General features: G+C 45.0%; 1 pseudogene; it reads left to right on the top strand.

The window, feature by feature from the left end:
* Positions 1-452: 452 nt before the first annotated feature.
* LOC115207226 (BTB/POZ domain-containing protein KCTD6-like) lies at positions 453-19176 on the top strand (annotated as a pseudogene).
* Positions 19177-19485: the final 309 nt, after the last annotated feature.

The following is a 19485-nucleotide window of genomic DNA, read 5'->3' as shown; positions in this document are numbered from 1 at the left end:
GCAATGTCCATGCTAAAACTGGTGATATCCATGATTATCCCTTATATATCTCTGACAACAGGCACAACTACAATATAAAGTACATTGTTTTTCTCCAAAGTTGTCGGAAAGCCACGTGTCCACGATTATCAGTGCAATGAGGGGTGACCAGAAGAGGACTGGCCACCCCTCATAGCCTGGTTCCTCTCTAGGTTTCTTCCTAGATTCTGGCCTTTCTAGGGAGTTTTTCCTAGCCACCCCTCATAGCCTGGTTCCTCTCTAGGTTTCTTCCTATGTTTTGGCCTTTCTAGGGAGTTTTTCCAAGCCACCGTGCTTCTACTCCTGCATTGCTTGCTGTTTGGGGTTTTAGGCTGGGTTTCTGTACAACACTTTGAGATATCAGCTGATGTAAGAAGGGCTTTATGAATACATTTGATTTTGATTCGTAACAACTTAATCATTTATAAAACTTTAATTCGATCAAATAAGCCTCACGTAACAAATGAGCAATTACATTTTTCCCCCCTCACTTTATATTCGTGGACAGATTTTTTTGTTGTCGGAGTAAAACCTCTCGCTTCGCCTCTTCCTGGTGCTCAGACGGACAGAAAACCATCCAGCTGGAAACTTCCTAGTTAGCGACAATGTTGTTGATGGTTGGTTGGTTTGTTGGTTGTCTTGTCACCATGTTTGTGGCACAGGTAGTGGAGCCACACTGAACCATATTTTATATTTATATTTGATATTGGTGCCATGGTTTACATTTCCCGACTGACCAACTCACTGCTTCAGCATGGATCCCCATCTTATCTACAGAGGAACAACAGATGCAACATCGCAAACAGGTTGGGTAAATTCATCTCAAACCTAGTTCATGATAAAAATGTTCATTAGAAAGGGCGATCGCACAGCTAGCTAGTGTGCAACTGACTAGTATTTGTTTCAGTTAGCTAACTAATGTTAACTGGTTAACATCCCCTGCTGTTTGTATCCCAGCTTCCAATCATGGGTGTAATTAGCTAGTTTAACGTTACTATTATTAAGAGCTTAAAACATGACCTACTATGGGTCTGTAAATAACTCGTTTTTGCTATTGGAGATTAGCTAGTTAACTAGTAACCTGTGATAATTAGCAAGGCTGGCTAGCTATTATCTCTATAATGGACTAAATGAGTCGGCTAGCGCCTAGCTGACCTGCATACTCCCTTATAAGACGCACCCTATCCCCTCAAATGAAGTGGACACTTCTGACGAGTATACACTTGCAGGGCAAGAAACGAGGGAGGAAGGAAGTATTTTTAAATGGACCGCCCTTGCCCAGAAATGCATCCCGTGATTATTGTGTTTTCAGCCACCGGTAGCTTGTGGGTCCTTTTTATTTGCGCTACAGCCACTTGTGATTTCATGTCTTACATATATCATTATTAATATACACCTACTGTATATCTAGTAAATGAATTAGCTAACTAACGTTAGCCTGCCTACTGTATGATATCTAGTAAATGAATTAGCTAACTAACGTTAGCCTGCCTACTGTATGATAGCTAATTTATTTACTAGCTAACTAACGTTAGCCTGCCTACTGTATGATAGCTAATTTATTTACTAGCTAACTAACGTTAGCCTGCCTACTGTATGATAGCTAGTAAATGAATTAGCTAACTAATGTTAGCCTGCCTAGTGTATATCTAGTAAATGAATTAGCTAACTAACGTTAGCCTGCCTAGTGTATATCTAGTAAATGAATTAGCTAACGTTAGCCTGCCTGCTGTATATCTATCTAGTAAATGAATTAGCTAACTAACGTTAGCCTGCCTACTGTATATCTAGTAAATGAATTAGCTAACTAACGTTAGCCTGCCTGCTGTATATTTAGCTAATTAATTAGCTAACCAACGTTAGCCTAGTAAACGTTAGCCTAGTAAATGAATTAGCTAACTAATGTTAGCCTGCCTAGCTGGAACTTCTGAAGAAGGAAACATGTTTTATTTCTACAATTTCCAAAAACGAACCAAAACAAAAACATAATTACTTTAACGAGAGATGTTTGTGCCATAATGTGCATTAGTAGCACCATTTCCAATTTATTTACATGTGTTTGTACTTAGACTTGTATGTTAACTTGTCCATATTGAGGTTAAGATGTGGCAAATAGGAATGGCAATATCGTCTGCTATTATCCTCAGTAATTTTCCATCCATATTGTCAGACCCAGGTGGCTGGTCTTAGTACTTTTTTCACCTCTTCCACACTCACTTTATGGAATTCAAAAGTACAATTCTAGTCTTTCATAATTTGGTCAGATATACTTGGATGTGTAGTGTCAGCGTTTGTTGCTGGCATATCATCGATAAGTTTGCTTATCCTGCCAATGAAAAAGTAATTAAAGTAGTTGTCAATATCAGTGGGTTTTGTGATGAATGAGCATCTGATTCAATGAATGAAGGAGCCGAGTTGGCTTTTTTCCCCAACATTTCATTTATCAATTTTGAGACACCAAAACCAGTATACACTTCCTCAATAAATCATATACATTTTGACGTTTTTGTCATATATCTTAGTCCTGCAATTCTAGTCGTAAGATGTTTGGTGCAGTATTTCTCAAGTAAAAAAAATGTGCATGAAAACGTTCTAAGCAAACATGTGGAATTGTTTTAAGATGGTCATACCAAGGAACATTTAGCTATTTGAATTTTAGGACCCCTTTTAGTTATAAAACAAATACTTGATGAAACATTGAGTTTGGCCTTACTGCTATTAGCCCATAGAAACGCATTGAAAAACAAATTCATACATGGAAAAATTGTCAAAAAATCTATCTAGGGGAAGTTTTTTTTTTTAAAGTGTCAGGCCTATATCTTGAGAGATATAAGAAGATCAGAATATTATCCCCCCATATTTAACAAACATTTCTTTGGCACTAAACTACTTCCATATAGTTTTTTCGACCAATCGATTGGTTGAAATGTTAAAACGTGTATTTTTCCATATAGACACACCCTATGTGTTTTAATCAAATCAACTATATGTACTGAGCTTGTCTGATGCTTTACGCTCACCGTTTGATTAAATATTTAAGACATACATGACTGGAAGGAAACAGAGATATCCTAACCAGAAGAAGAGCCTTCTCCAGCTGCTGGTCTTGGCAGATTCAGCCATTATACTCCTGTAGTTGTTGGTAATAGGCTGCCTCAAGGGAAGCCTTTTCCATTCGGACTGCCAAGTTATCGTACCATTTCAACCCGATCTGCATGCCAGTTATGATTTTCATAGGCACATTTTCGTGGAACAGTTTTAATTTAATCTTTATCTTAAAATCATTGTCATATGATTCATCTAAATTCTATGCAAATCTAAATGAAAATTATACAAATCTAAAAAAATAACTTCCATTGCCAACGATGTAGAAAGAGCCTACATAAAGCCAACAAATAAAAACATTACAGAGTACAGGTAGAAAATATCCTGATTTAAAAAAATAAATAAAAATATCCTGTGAATCACATTGGCTAGGTATGGCATCTCTACAACAAACTTGAAACCATTGTATTAACTGGGGTCCAGCCTAAGCTTGTATAAAATATTCTGGGTCACAGTGAGCTCAGAACAGACACAGCTGTAGGCTATTTGTGCAAGCGCTCAGAAGTCATCAGGTATTTTATGGCTGGATCGGTGCATTACATTTTTCTCTTTCATGCCGAGTGGCAACCGAGAGCTGGAAATATTTTTCAAATACATTGAGGAACTATTGTCACTTTTTCATGGATAAAAAAAAAGACTTGTTTTGAGGAAGTTGTCTAAAAGTGATTGAATTTGTTGTTGCCTAATTGTTTTGGTAGGTTTCCACACTGCATTCCTTCCATCTAAAGCATTTCTTAATATTACTCAGTTCCTTTGGCTTTGATGCCTCATGATTTAGTATTGATCTGTTCAAGGAGACTGTGATTTTGCTGTGATCTGATAGGGGGGTCAGTGGGCTGACTGTGAACGCTCTGAGAGACTCTGGGTTGAGGTCAGTGATAAAGTAGTCTACAGTACTACTGCCTAGAGATGAGCTATAGGTGTACCTACCATAGAAGTCCCCTTAGGTCACCACAGACTAGTACATGTCCCTGGGCCTGGAAATAATTGATTTCCCCCTCCAGGATGGAGAAGCTGTCTTCATTAAAATATGGGGATTCTAGTGGGGGGATATAGGTAGGATGGAGAAGCTGTCTTCATTAAAGTATGGGGATTCTAGTGGGGGGATATAGGTAGGATGGAGAAGCTGTCTTCATTATAGTATGGGGATTCTAGTGGGGGGATATAGGTAGGATGGAGAAGCTGTCTTCATTAAAGTATGGGGATTCTAGTGGGGGGATATAGGTAGGATGGAGAAGCTGTCTTCATTATAGTATGGGGATTCTAGTGGGGGGATATAGGTAGGATGGAGAAGCTGTCTTCATTAAAATATGGGGATTCTAGTGGGGGGATATAGGTAGGATGGAGAAGCTGTCTTCATTAAAGTATGGGGATTCTAGTGGGGGGATATAGGTAGGATGGAGAAGCTGTCTTCATTATAGTATGGGGATTCTAGTGGGGGGATATAGGTAGGATGGAGAAGCTGTCTTCATTAAAGTATGGGGATTCTAGTGGGGGGATATAGGTAGGATGGAGAAGCTGTCTTCATTATAGTATGGGGATTCTAGTGGGGGGATATAGGTAGGATGGAGAAGCTGTCTTCATTAAAGTATGGGGATTCTAGTGGGGGGATATAGGTAGGATGGAGAAGCTGTCTTCATTATAGTATGGGGATTCTAGTGGGGGGATATAGGTAGGATGGAGAAGCTGTCTTCATTAAAGTATGGGGATTCTAGTGGGGGATATAGGTAGGATGGAGAAGCTGTCTTCATTATAGTATGGGGATTCTATTGGGGGGATATAGGTAGGATGGAGAAGCTGTCTTCATTAAAGTATGGGGATTCTAGTGGGGGGATATAGGTAGCACACAGGAGGAAATATTTCTCTGTTGAGATCATTTCCTTTAGAACTTCCAGCCAAATGTAAAATGTTCTTGTTTTGATTAATTTAATAGAGTGGGTTAGGTCTGCTCTATACTAAACTAGCATACCACCTGAGTCCCTTCCCCGTTTCACACCTGGTAGTTTGGTGGATGGGACTACCAGCTCTCTGTAACCTAGAGGACAACCAGTGGGTCCGTCTCCTCTATACCACCCACCTGGTAGTGTGGTGGATGGGACTACCAGCTCTCTGTAACCTAGAGGGCAACCAGTGGGTCCATCTCCTCTACCATTTACGTCATTTAGCAGACGCTCTTATCCAGAGCGACTTACAAATTGGTGCATTCACCTTATGATATCCAGTGGAACAACCACTTTACAATAGTACATCTATAGCTTTTAGGGGGGGGGTTAGAAGGATTACTTAATCCTATCCCAGGTATTCCTTAAAGAGGTGGGGTTTCAGGTGTCTCCGGAAGGTGGTGACTGACTCCGCTGTCCTGGTGTCGTGAGGGAGCTTGTTCCACCATTGGGGTGCCAGAGCAGCGAACAGTTTTGACTGGGCTGAGCGGGAACTGTGCTTCCGCAGAGGTAGGGGGGCCAGCAGGCCAGAGGTGGATGAACGCAGTGCCCTTGTTTGGGTGTAGGGCCTGATCAGAGCCTGAAGGTACGGAGGTGCCGTTCCCCTCACAGCTCCGTAGGCAAGCACCATGGTCTTGTAGCGGATGCGAGCTTCAACTGGAAGCCAGTGGAGAGAGCGGAGGAGCGGGGTGACGTGAGAGAACTTGGGAAGGTTGAACACCAGACAGGCTGCGGCGTTCTGGATGAGTTGTAGGGGTTTAGTGGCACAGGCAGGGAGCCCAGCCAACAGTGAGTTGCAGTAATCCAGACGGGAGATGACAAGTGCCTGGAGTGTTAGGAGGACTATCAGGGTGGCTGACGGGGGGGGGGAGATCCCCTGGGCTTGGGCTTCTTCATTTGTCTGTTCTGCTGTGGTGTAGAGACTTTTGTTGGGAGCTGAGGTGGGCTGTTCTGCTGGCTTCTCTGCAGGGGGTGGCCACCTCTCGAATGGGTTGTTCTCTGTCACACACCATCTCCCTCACCCTCTCCTCCATCCTCCCTCACCCTCTCCTCCATCCCCCCTCACCCTCTCCTCCATCCCCCCTCACCCTCTCCTCCATCCCCCTCTCCCTCTCCTCCATCCCCCCTCTCCCTCTCCTCCATCCCCCCTCACCCTGTCCTCCATCCCCCCTCACCCTCTCCTCCTTCCCCCTCATCCTCTCCTCCTTCCCCCTCACCCTGTCCTCCATCCCCCTCACCCTCTCCTCCATCCCCCTCTCCCTCTCCTCCAGCAGTCTGATCCTCTCCTCCAGCAGTCTGATCCTCTCCTCTATCTCTCCTCTAGTGCTCTGTTCTTCTCCTGCTTCTTTTCCTGTTGAAGTTGTCTCACTACAGTCCAGAGTGCAGATATGTCTCTCTCCACCTCCAGCTCTCCAGGTCTGGGTAAGGGGGTGTTGTTGTGCTGGACTGTTGTCTGGGTCTAGTTAAGGGGGTGTTGTTGTGCTGGACTGTTGTCTGGGTCTAGTTAAGGGGTTGTTGTTGTGCTGGACTGTTGTCTGGGTCTACTTAAGGGGGTGTTGTTGTGCTGGACTGTTGTCTGGGTCTGTGCTGACTGGAGTGTGTTCACCTGCTGTTCCAGCTCCACCTGTCTTACCTCCAGCTGGGTGAATTTATCCCTTATTTCAATGAGGGAGTAGTACTCTGTGCTGGGAGGATGACTTTCTACTGGGGGTGGCTCGTCTGTGGGGTTATATAATGAAGAGGTCTGGGGGTTATATGATGAAGAGGTCTGGGGGGTTATATAATGAAGAGGTCTGGGGGGTTATATAATGAAGAGGTCTGGGGGGTATATAATGAAGAGGTCTGGGGGGTTATATAATGAAGAGGTCTGGGGGTTATATAATGAAGAGGTCTGGGGGGTTATATAATGAAGAGGTCTTGGGGTTATATAATGAAGAGGTCTGGGGGGGTTATATAATGAAGAGGTCTGGGGGGGTTATATAATGAAGAGGTCTGGGGGTTATATAATGAAGAGGTCTGGGGGGTTATATAATGAAGAGGTCTGGGGGGTTATATAATGAAGAGGTATGGGGGTTATATAATGAAGAGGTCTGGGGGTTATATAATGAAGAGGTCTGGGGGGTTATATAATGAAGAGGTCTGGGGGGTTATATAATGAAGAGGTCTGGGGGGTTATATAATGAAGAGGTCGGGGTTTATATAATGAAGAGGTCTGGGGGGTTATATAATGAAGAGGTCTGGGGGGGTTATATAATGAAGAGGTCTTGGGGTTATATAATGAAGAGGTCTTGGGGTTATATAATGAAGAGGTCTGGGGGGTTATATAATGAAGAGGTCTGTGGGGTTATATAATGAAGAGGTCTGGGGGGTTATATAATGAAGAGGTCTGGGGGGGTTATATAATGAAGAGGTCTTGGGGTTATATAATGAAGAGGTCTTGGGGTTATATAATGAAGAGGTCTGGGGGGTTATATAATGAAGAGGTCTGTGGGGTTATATAATGAAGAGGTCTGGGGGTTATATAATGAAGAGGTCTGGGGGTTATATAATGAAGAGGTCTGGGGGGTTATATAATGAAGAGGTCTGGGGGTTATATAATGAAGAGGTCTGGGGGTGGTCTGGATAATATAGCACTGTGTCATGCCAGGGGATGGTCTGGTTAATATAGCACTGTGTCATGCCAGGGGATGGTCTGGTTAATATAGCACTGTGCCATGCCAGGGGATGGTCTGGTTAATATAGCACTGTGCCAGGGGATGGTCTGGTTAATATAGCACTGTGTCATGCCAGGGGATGGTCTGGTTAAAATAGCACTGTGTCATGCCAGGGGATGGTCTGGTTAATATAGCACTGTGCCAGGGGATGGTCTGGTTAATATAGCACTGTGCCATGGAATGGTCTGGTTAATATAGCACTGTGCCAGGGGATGGTCTGGTTAATATAGCACTGTGCCAGGGGATGGTCTGATTAATATAGCACTGTGCCAGGGGATGGTCTGGTTAATATAGCACTGTGCCAGGGGATGGTCTGGTTAATATAGCACTGTGCCAGGGGATGGTCTGGTTAATATAGCACTGTGCCAGGGGATGGTCTGGTTAATATAGCACTGTGCCAGGGGATGGTCTGGTTAATATAGCACTGTGCCAGGGGATGGTCTGGTTAATATAGCACTGTGTCATGCCAGAGGATGGTCTGGTTAATATAGCACTGTGCCAGGAGATGGTCTGGTTAATATAGCACTGTGTCATGCCAGGGGATGGTCTGGTTAATATAGCACTGTGTCATGCCAGGGGATGGTCTGGTTAATATAGCACTGTGTCATGCCAGGGGATGGTCTGATTAATATAGCACTGTGCCATGCCAGGCGATGGTCTTGTTAATATAGCACTGTGCCAGGGGATGGTCTGGTTAATTTAGCACTGTGTCATGCCAGGGGATGGTCTGGTTAATATAGCACTGTGTCATGCCAGGGGATGGTCTGGTTAATATAGCACTGTGCCATGCCAGGGGATGGTCTGGTTAATATAGCACTGTGCCAGGGGATGGTCTGGTTAATATAGCACTGTGTCATGCCAGGGGATGGTCTGGTTAAAATAGCACTGTGTCATGCCAGGGGATGGTCTGGTTAATATAGCACTGTGCCAGGGGATGGTCTGGTTAATATAGCACTGTGCCATGGAATGGTCTGGTTAATATAGCACTGTGCCAGGGGATGGTCTGGTTAATATAGCACTGTGCCATGGAATGGTCTGGTTAATATAGCACTGTGCCAGGGGATGGTCTGGTTAATATAGCACTGTGCCAGGGGATGGTCTGGTTAATATAGCACTGTGCCAGGGGATGGTCTGGTTAATATAGCACTGTGCCAGGGGATGGTCTGGTTAATATAGCACTGTGCCAGGGGATGGTCTGGTTAATATAGCACTGTGCCATGGAATGGTCTGATTAATATAGCACTGTGCCATGGAATGGTCTGGTTAATATAGCACTGTGCCAGGGGATGGTCTGGTTAATATAGCACTGTGCCAGGGGATGGTCTGGTTAATATAGCACTGTGCCATGGAATGGTCTGGTTATTATAGCACTGTGCCAGGGGATGGTCTGGTTAATATAGCACTGTGCCAGGGGATGGTCTGGTTAATATAGCACTGTACCAGGGGATGGTCTGGTTAATATAGCACTGTGCCAGGAGATGGTCTGGTTAATATAGCACTGTGTCATGCCAGGGGATGGTCTGGTTAATATAGCACTGTGTCATGCCAGGGGATGGTCTGGTTAATATAGCACTGTGTCATGCCAGGGGATGGTCTGATTAATATAGCACTGTGCCATGCCAGGCGATGGTCTTGTTAATATAGCACTGTGCCAGGGGATGGTCTGGTTAATATAGCACTGTGCCAGGGGATGGTCTGGTTAATATAGCACTGTGCCATGCCAGGGGATGGTCTGGTTAATATAGCACTGTACCAGGGGATGGTCTGGTTAATATAGCACTGTGCCATGCCAGGGGATGGTCTGGTTAATATAGCACTGTACCAGGGGATGGTCTGGTTAATATAGCACTGTGCCAGGGGATGGTCTGGTTAATTTAGCACTGTGTCATGCCAGGGGATGGTCTGGTTAATATAGCACTGTGTCATGCCAGGGGATGGTCTGGTTAATATAGCATTGTGTCATGCCAGGGGATGGTCTGGTTAATATAGCACTGTGCCAGGGGATGGTCTGGTTAATATAGCACTGTGCCAGGGGATGGTCTGGTTAATATAGCACTGTGCCAGGGGATGGTCTGGTTAATATAGCACTGTGCCAGGGGATGGTCTGGTTAATATAGCACTGTGCCAGGGGATGGTCTGGTTAATATAGCACTGTGCCAGGGGATGGTCTGGTTAATATAGCACTGTACCAGGGGATGGTCTGGTTAATATAGCACTGTGCCAGGGGATGGTCTGGTTAATATAGCACTGTGTCATGCCAGGGGATGGTCTGGTTAATATAGCACTGTGTCATGCCAGGGGATGGTCTGGTTAATATAGCACTGTGCCAGGGGATGGTCTGGTTAATATAGCACTGTGCCAGGGGATGGTCTGGTTAATATAGCACTGTGCCAGGGGATGGTCTGGTTAATATAGCACTGTGTCATGCCAGGGGATGGTCTGGTTAATATAGCACTGTACCAGGGGATGGTCTGGTTAATATAGCACTGTGCCAGGAGATGGTCTGGTTAATATAGCACTGTGTCATGCCAGGGGATGGTCTGGTTAATATAGCACTGTGTCATGCCAGGGGATGGTCTGATTAATATAGCACTGTGCCATGCCAGGGGATGGTCTGGTTAATATAGCACTGTGTCATGCCAGGGGATGGTCTGATTAATATAGCACTGTGTCATGCCAGGGGATGGTCTGGTTAATATAGCACTGTGCCAGGGGATGGTCTGGTTAATATAGCACTGTGCCAGGGGAGGGTCTGGTTAATATAGCACTGTGCCAGGGGATGGTCTGGTTAATATAGCACTGTGCCAGGGGATGGTCTGGTTAATATAGCACTGTGCCAGGGGATGGTCTGGTTAATATAGCACTGTGCCAGGGGATGGTCTGGTTAATATAGCACTGTGTCATGCCAGGGGATGGTCTGGTTAATATAGCACTGTGCCAGGGGATGGTCTGGTTAATATAGCACTGTGCCAGGGGAGGGTCTGGTTAATATAGCACTGTGCCAGGGGATGGTCTGGTTAATATAGCACTGTACCAGGGGATGGTCTGGTTAATATAGCACTGTGTCATGCCAGGGGATGGTCTGGTTAATATAGCACTGTGTCATGCCAGGGGATGGTCTGGTTAATATAGCACTGTGTCATGCCAGGGGATGGTCTGGTTAATATAGCACTGTGTCATGCCAGGGGATGGTCTGGTTAATATAGCACTGTACCAGGGGATGGTCTGGTTAATATAGCACTGTGTCAGGGGATGGTTTGTGTGGAAGACGAGGTTGCTGATGTTTCCATTTTTTATAATAGTGTCTCTTCATTTTTCCCATAAGGAGCTCCATTTTGTACTCTTTTCTTGCCTTATAATGTTTTTACATACAGAGGGTTCTGTGTTACCTCTGAACAACAGGAGGCAACTTCTAAGGCCTCTCCGTTTGGTTGGGGGGGTAGCCTGTTGGGCTAAAGGGCTCTGACACCTCTCACTTGACATGTCAATGCTATTTTCAGTTGTATCTCCTTGTCCTAGCAAGCATGGTAGTCCCAACTCAGCATTCACTCCTCATAATGTAAAATATATCATTGTAAAATGTATTCATGGCTTTTGAATATGAAATATAGCTTCAGATTAAACATTGCTCACTCAGTTCCAGGTTGGATGGTGTTTTCTGTTTGTTTGTCAGAGCATTTGCTGTATAGCTTGGGCCTTCCAGGTAATTCCGTCCAAAATCAGGTTGTAGGTTTTGATCTGGAGCGAAGGTTTTGCTGTGGAGGGTAGTATCCTGTACATGTCCCTGCCAAAACAATCCAAGGATATCTATCTTACTCCAAATCTATATTTTTCTGCTTTCCACACCATCCTAGTCCCGCCCCCTTGTCACTCATGGAGCGCGTTTGTTGTTGCTTGACAACGAGACACTTTGGTTCAGTCTGCATGGTCAATGCAACAATGTTGTTTCCACTTTAATCTTAATATAAATCCACAAGCGTTCTATAATTACAATATTAGTTTGTGTTTCTTACATCTACAAACAGCTAGTTTGTATTTTCTTAGCAAGTTAAGCTAAATCGTGTTATCCACTAATGCTAATTGCTAGTTAGCTGTCTACGTAGCTAGCTAATATAGCCTGATACCAGTGGTGGCGGAGGCCTAAATCAGCATGTTGTTTGTGCAACAGTATCTTCTAAATCAAAGAGGAATAGGCAAAGCATGAATATGTTTGCTATATGAATAAAGATTTAATGTAGGCAAAGATTATAGGGTCCCCTAAGAAACACTGAACAACACTTTGGTTCCTACCCTGTCACAATAACTCGTCCATGACATTTTCATTCGTTGTCATGTCAAACACTGTATTCAAAGTGCCCACTATATAATTTATATTCTAACTATAGAATTATAATCAACATTCTATTTCCATGATTCCAAAAGTTCACCCCAGTGTTCTGATGTAAATCTCTATGGCAACATTTGGTTTAAAATAAGGCCTAGTATTATTGCCCCATAGTGTGGAAATGATCTCAAATGACTGCAGGAAATTATTGTTTTATACTGTTCAATTCAACAATCCGAATGGAGAAAGTCCCATTGAAATCATTTAGAATATATTTGTTGCCACCCTCGGGTCACGCACAACTCATGAAGCAAATTTAGAACTTTTAATAATCAAAAACATAAAATACCATAAAAAATGTGACAAATACCATTATATGATATTTTGGCCATATCGCCCAGCCCTACTCGCTACATTGAATTTCGATAAGGGCCAAAGCAGACGAATCTATTGATATCTTGTTGACAGTTCTTCATCCCTGCGTATTTTTTTATTTTTTTCTCTATTTTTCTCTCTCTCTGACGTCTGCAGGGTCCTCCACTGTAACTGCTTGTTCTGTTTTGCTGCCTAGAACAGATCCCAGGTGTGACAGGAAAAGACCGTGGAATAACAGACGGAGCAGCCATTCGTTCCACCCTGCCTCTGTTTACCCCGGGGAGGATGGTGGTGTTGCGGGCCGTATGCTAGTGAATAGGAATATTCCTATTCACATATAGTGGTGCAGATGGAAAACGGAGACTGGGGGATATATGGTGAGCGTCAATAAGAGTAAGTGACAATCCATGTCTTATGAAGGAGGTGAAATGTGATGAAATAGACTACAGCAGTTAGGACAGGTCAGTGGTAGCCTGATCCCAGATCTGTTTGTGCTGTTATGTGACGATGAGTAGGTCTAACAGTTGCCTCCCATTAATATATATATATATATATATATTAATATATATATATATATATATATATATATATATATCTGATCCAGTTGGCAAGACGGTACAAACAGGCCTTGGGCCAGACGAGACGGCACAAACAGGCCTTGGGCCAGACTAGACGGCACAAACAGGCCTTGGGCCAGACGAGACGGCACAAACAGGCCTTGGGCCAGACGAGACGGCACAAACAGGCCTTGGGCCAGACGAGACGGCACAAACAGGCCTTGGGCCAGACTAGACGGCACAAACAGGCCTTGGGCCAGACTAGACGGCACAAACAGGCCTTGGGCCAGACGAGACGGCACAAACAGGCCTTGGGCCAGACGAGACGGCACAAACAGGCCTTGGGCCAGACGAGACGGCACAAACAGGCCTTGGGCCAGACGAGACGGCACAAACAGGCCTTGGGCCAGACGAGACGGCACAAACAGGCCTTGGGCCAGACGAGACGGCACAAACAGGCCTTGGGCCAGACGAGACGGCACAAACAGGCCTTGGGCCAGACGAGACGGCACAAACAGGCCTTGGGCCAGACGAGACGGCACAAACAGGCCTTGGGCCAGACGAGACGGCACAAACAGGCCTCGGGCCAGACGAGACGGCACAAACAGGCCTCGGGCCAGACGAGACGGCACAAACAGGCCTCGGTCCAGACGAGACGGCACAAACAGGCCTCGGTCCAGACGAGACAGCACAAACAGGCCTCGGGCCAGACGAGACAGCACAAACAGGCCTCGGTCCAGACGAGACAGCACAAACAGGCCTCGGGCCAGACGAGACAGCACAAACAGGCCTTGGACAAGACGAGACAGTACAAACAGGCCTTGGACAAGACGAGACAGCACAAACAGGCCTTGGTCCAGACGAGACAGCACAAACAGGCTTTGGGCCAGACGAGACAGCACAAACAGGCCTTGGACAAGACGAGACAGTACAAACAGGCCTTGGGCCAGACGAGACAGTTGACCCAGGATTTACACTGCCAGTTTGTTTCTCTTTCTGTCTCCTGTAGATGGCTGTCTTTACAGAGCCTTCATAAAGTATTCACACCCCTTGACTTATTCAACATATTGTTGTTACAGCCTGAATAAAAAATGGATTTTTTTTCTCAGCCATCAACAAACAATAACTCATAATGACAAAGTGAAAACATGTTTTTAGAAATGTTTGCAAATGTATTTAAAATGAAATACAGAAGTTTCTCATTTCCATTCACACCCATGAGTCAATACTTTGTAGAAAAAGCTGCAATTACTGCTGTCTTTCTGGTAAGTCTCTAAGAGCTTTCCACACATAGATTGTACATTTACCCATTATTGTTTTTAAAATTCTTCAAGCTCTGTCAAATATGTTGTTGATTACTGCTAGACAACCATTTTCAGGTCTTGCCATAGATTTTCAAATAGATTTAAGTCCGAACTGTAATTCGGCCACTCAGAAACATTCACTGTCTTCTTGGTAAGCAACTCCAGTGTAGATTTGGCCTAAGTTATTGTCTTGCTGAAAGGTGAATTTATCTCCCAGTGTCTAGTGGAAAGCAGACTGAACCAGGATTTTGCCTGTGCTCAGCTCCATTCAGTTTATTTTTTATCCTGAAAAACTCCCCAGTCCTTAACGATTACAAGTAAACCCATAACATGATGCAGTCACCACTGTGCTTTAAAATATGGAGAGTGGGGCTCAGTAATATGTTGTATTGGATTTACTCCAAACATAACACTTTGTATTCAGGACAAAAAGGTCATTGCTTTGCCACATTTTATGCAGTATTATTTTAGTGCCTTGTTGCAAACAGAATGCATGTTTTGGAATATTTTTATTCTGTACAAGCTTCCTGCTTTTCACTCTGTCAATTAGGTTAGTATAGTGGAGTAACTACAATGTTGTTGATCCATCCTCAGCTATCTCCTATCACAGCCGTTAAACTCTGTAACTGTTTTAAAGTCACCATTGGTAAAATCCCTGAGCGGTTTCCTTCCTCTCCTGCAACTGAGTTAGGAAGAACGCCTGTATATTCATATTGACTGGGTGTATTGATACAACATCCAAAGTGTAATTTAATAATAGTGTAAAAAATAAAAACATTTTTTTATTCAGGCTGTAATGTGTTTGTCTCTGCCTATAGATGACCCTCAACGTGGGTGGCTGTCTGTACACCACGTCCCAGTCCACCCTGCAGCGCTACCCTGACTCCATGCTAGGGATCCATGTTCCACGGGGACTTCCCCACCACACACGACGCTCAGGTACTTTGCCACAGTTCTGTAGGTATACAGTGCATTTGGAAAATGTTCCACATTTTGTTACGTTACAGCCTTATTTTAAAATGGATGAAATAGTTTTTTCCCCTCATTAATCTACACACAATACCCCATAATGACAAAGCAAAAACTGTTTTCGTTTTTTCTTGGGTATGACGCTACAAGCTTGGCACACCTGTATTTGGGGAGTTTCTCCCATTCTTCTCTGCAGATCCTCTCAAGCTCTGTCAGGTTGGATGGGGAGCGTCACGGCAGAGCTATTTTCAGGTCTCTCCAGAGATGTTAGATCGGGTTTAAGTCCGGGGTCTGGCTGGGCCGCTCAAGGACATTCAGAGACTTGTCCCGAAGCCACTCCTGCGTTGTCTTGGCTGTGTGCTTAGGGTCGTTGTCCTGTTGGAAGGTGAACCTTCGCCCCAGTCTTAACTTGCTCCAGAGTGCTTTTCATCAAGGATCTCTGTACTTGGTTCCGTTTATCTTTCCCACGATCCTGACTAGTCTCCCAGAACCTGCCGCAGAAAAAACCTCCCCACAGCATGATTGATGAGGGGGAAAAAATGATTTAATCCATTTCATAATAAGGCTGTAACGTAACAAAATGTGGAAAAAGTCAAGGGGTCTGAATACTTTCTGAATACACTTTACATACCTGTATGTCTGCGTGATATGGGAATATGACACTCTTTGATTTGACAGGGACACCACTTCATCGACAGAGACGAGGACGTAGCGGAAGAGGGGCCCCAACTTCCTACGCACCTCAGAGCTCACCCTGCCCTGTGACATCACGGAGATGGATCTGCTGCGTAAGGTAGCCTAGGGGTTAGAGCGGTGGGCCAGCAAACTGGAGGGTTGCCGGTTCCAATCTGAGCCAGCAGTGGATTATCCTCTCGGTGTGTTTCTCGTGGGTGTTAAGATTAAAATAAATTAACATTTCAGTGTCTTTGTCTTGACATTTGACATTAAAGTAATATCCTTCTTCTTCTTCTTCAGACTTCTACCAGATCAAGCCGTTGATGCAGTCTCTCACCGACACTAAACCCCTCTACCCTCTGGACACCTTTTGAGGAGGTGGTGGAGCTCTCGTCAACTAGGAAGCTGTCCATGTACTCCAACCTTGTTGCCGTCGTCATCACCAAGCTCACCATCACCACCAAAGTCCGCTCCCTACTGGAGAGGGTGTCTAACAGCTTCACCAAGTGGATCAAACACATGATGGATTCCAGTGACTTCCAGGTGTCCTTCACCTTTTGGTCCGCGTGACTATCACCAGGAGGTGTCTCTTGAGAGTGCACCTGTTGGACTATATCTCCAAACAGGGCTTCAGGAACACCAGGGTCCACCAGATGAGTGAGAGGGCCAACGAGAACACAGTGGAGCACCACTGGACTTTCTGCCGGTTGGCTCGCAAGGTCGACGACTGACCAGGATGATTTGGGGTTAATTTATTGCTGAGTGGAAATTAACTCCTAGTACTTACTCACTGGCTATAACCCTGGTCATAATCACCCTGGTCATAATCACCCTGGTCATAATCACCCTGGTCATAATCACCCTGGCTATAACCCTGGTCATAATCACCCTGGTCATAATCACCCTGGCTGTAACCCTGGTCATAATCACCCTGGTCATAATCACCCTGGCTGTAACCCTGGTCATAATCACCCCTGGTCATAATCATCCTGGTTGTAACCCTGGTCATAGTCACCCCTGGTCATAATCACCCTGGCTATAACCCTGGTCATAATCACCCCTGGCTATAACCCTGGTCATAATCAACCCTGGTTGTAACCCTGGTCATAATCACCCCTGATTGTAACTCTGGTCATAATCAACCTGGCATCCAGAACCAAATCTCACAACTGTATTACTTTAAACCTGAAAGGAGTGTTTTATGTTCACAGAATGTTGTTATTATTCATGTTGCTTTTTGAGGTTTTGATAGGCATGGTGGAAGTTTGGCCGTATTACTTTGGGTTGACTTGGGATTCAACATCACTTTCTGTGTTATTGATTTGAAGACGGTCCTCGAAGGTGCAGATACTAGGGCCCAGTTGGTAACTGGCTGACGTGGTACATATTGAAGACGGTCCTCGACGGTGCAGGTACTAGGGCCCAGTTGGTAACTGGCTGACGTGGTACATATTGAAGACGGTCCTCGAAGGTGCAGATACTAGGGCCCAGTTGGTAACTGGCTGACGTGGTACATATTGAAGACGGTCCTCGACGGTGCAGGTACTAGGGCCCAGTTGGTAACTGGCTGACGTGGTACATATTGAAGACGGTCCTCGAAGGTGCAGGTACTAGGGCCCAGTTGGTAACTGGCTGACGTGGTACATATTGAAGACGGTCCTCGAAGGTGCAGGTACTAGGGCCCAGTTGGTAACTGGCTGACGTGGTACATATTGAAGACGGTCCTCGACGGTGCAGGTACTAGGGCCCAGTTGGTAACTGGCTGACGTGGTACATATTGAAGACGGTCCTCGAAGGTGCAGGTACTAGGGCCCAGTTGGTAACTGGCTGACGTGGTACATATTGAGACGGTCCTCGAAGGTGCAGGTACTAGGGCCCAGTTGGTAACTGGCTGACGTGGTATATATTGAAGACGGTCCTCGAAGGTGCAGGTACTAGGGCCCAGTTGGTAACTGGCTGACGTGGTACATATTGAAGACGGTCCTCGAAGGTGCAAGTACTAGGGCCCAGTTGGTAACTGGCTGACGTGGTACATATTGAAGACGGTCCTCGACGGTGCAGGTACTAGGGCCCAGTTGGTAACTGGCTGACGTGGTACATATTGAAGACAGTCCTCGATGGTGCAGGTACTAGGGCCCAGTTGGTAACTGGCTGACGTGGTACATATTGAAGACGGTCCTCGACGGTGCAGGTACTAGGGCCCAGTTGGTAACTGGCTGACGTGGTACATATTGAGGACGATCCTCGACGGTGCAGGTACTAAGGCCCAGTTGGTAACTGGCTGACGTGGTACATATTGAAGACAGTCCTCGATGGTGCAGGTACTAGGGCCCAGTTGGTAACTGGCTGACGTGGTACATATTGAAGACGGTCCTCGACGGTGCAGGTACTAGGGCCCAGTTGGTAACTGGCTGACGTGGTACATATTGAGGACGATCCTCGACGGTGCAGGTACTAGGGCCCAGTTGGTAACTGGCTGACGTGGTACATATTGAGGATGGTGATAATAATCATTAGCGTTTATAAAGCACCTTTCATCAGATTTCAAAGCGCTTTTAATTATATAGCATCATGTGAAATGATGGGGTACAACGATATGTTGTGAAATGATGGGGTACAACGATATGTTGTGAAATGATGGGGTACAACGATACGTTGTGAAATGATGGGGTACAACGATACGTTGTGAAATGATGGGGTACAACGATACGTTGTGAAATGATGGGGTACAACGATACGTTGTGAAATGATGGGGTACAACGATACGTTGTGAAATGATGGGGTACAACGATATGTTGTGAAATGATGGGGTACAACGATATGTTGTGAAATGATGGGGTACAACGATACGTTGTGAAATGATGGGGTACAACGATACGTTGTGAAATGATGGGGTACAACGATACGTTGTGAAATGATGGGGTACAACGATACGTTGTGAAATGATGGGGTACAACGATACGTTGTGAAATGATGGGGTACAACGATACGTTGTGAAATGATGGGGTACAACGATATGTTGTGAAATGATGGGGTACAACGATATGTTGTGAAATGATGGGGTACAACGATACGTTGTGAAATGATGGGGTACAACGATACGTTGTGAAATGATGGGGTACAACGATACGTTGTGAAATGATGGGGTACAACGATACGTTGTGAAATGATGGGGTACAACGATATGTTGTGAAATGATGGGGTACAACGGCAAGTTTTGAAATCTTCCACCCTCTTTTTTTATTTAACTTAACAACGGTTTCAAAGTTTTGGTCGGTTTTAAATCCAAGACGCATTACAGCGTAGGTCACAGCCTTTTTAAAGGCATATTCACTGAGAACGCGTTCAGCGCTCCGCAATGGCGGCTCAAATGCAAATGGCCTTTTAAAAGTGCGTTGCACTATAACGCGCCTTGGATTGAGTCCACGATTTGGTACCTGCCTTTTTATGAATTGAAGTTGATCACTTAAGAAATACTGTGTTGAGTTTACACCCACTTTTGCC

Source organism: Salmo trutta, chromosome 14 (assembly GCF_901001165.1).
Source record: "Salmo trutta chromosome 14, fSalTru1.1, whole genome shotgun sequence".
NCBI classification, from domain to species: domain Eukaryota; kingdom Metazoa; phylum Chordata; class Actinopteri; order Salmoniformes; family Salmonidae; genus Salmo; species Salmo trutta.
Note: the sequence above shows the minus strand (reverse complement) of the source record. Positions and strands in the feature narration are given on the sequence as shown.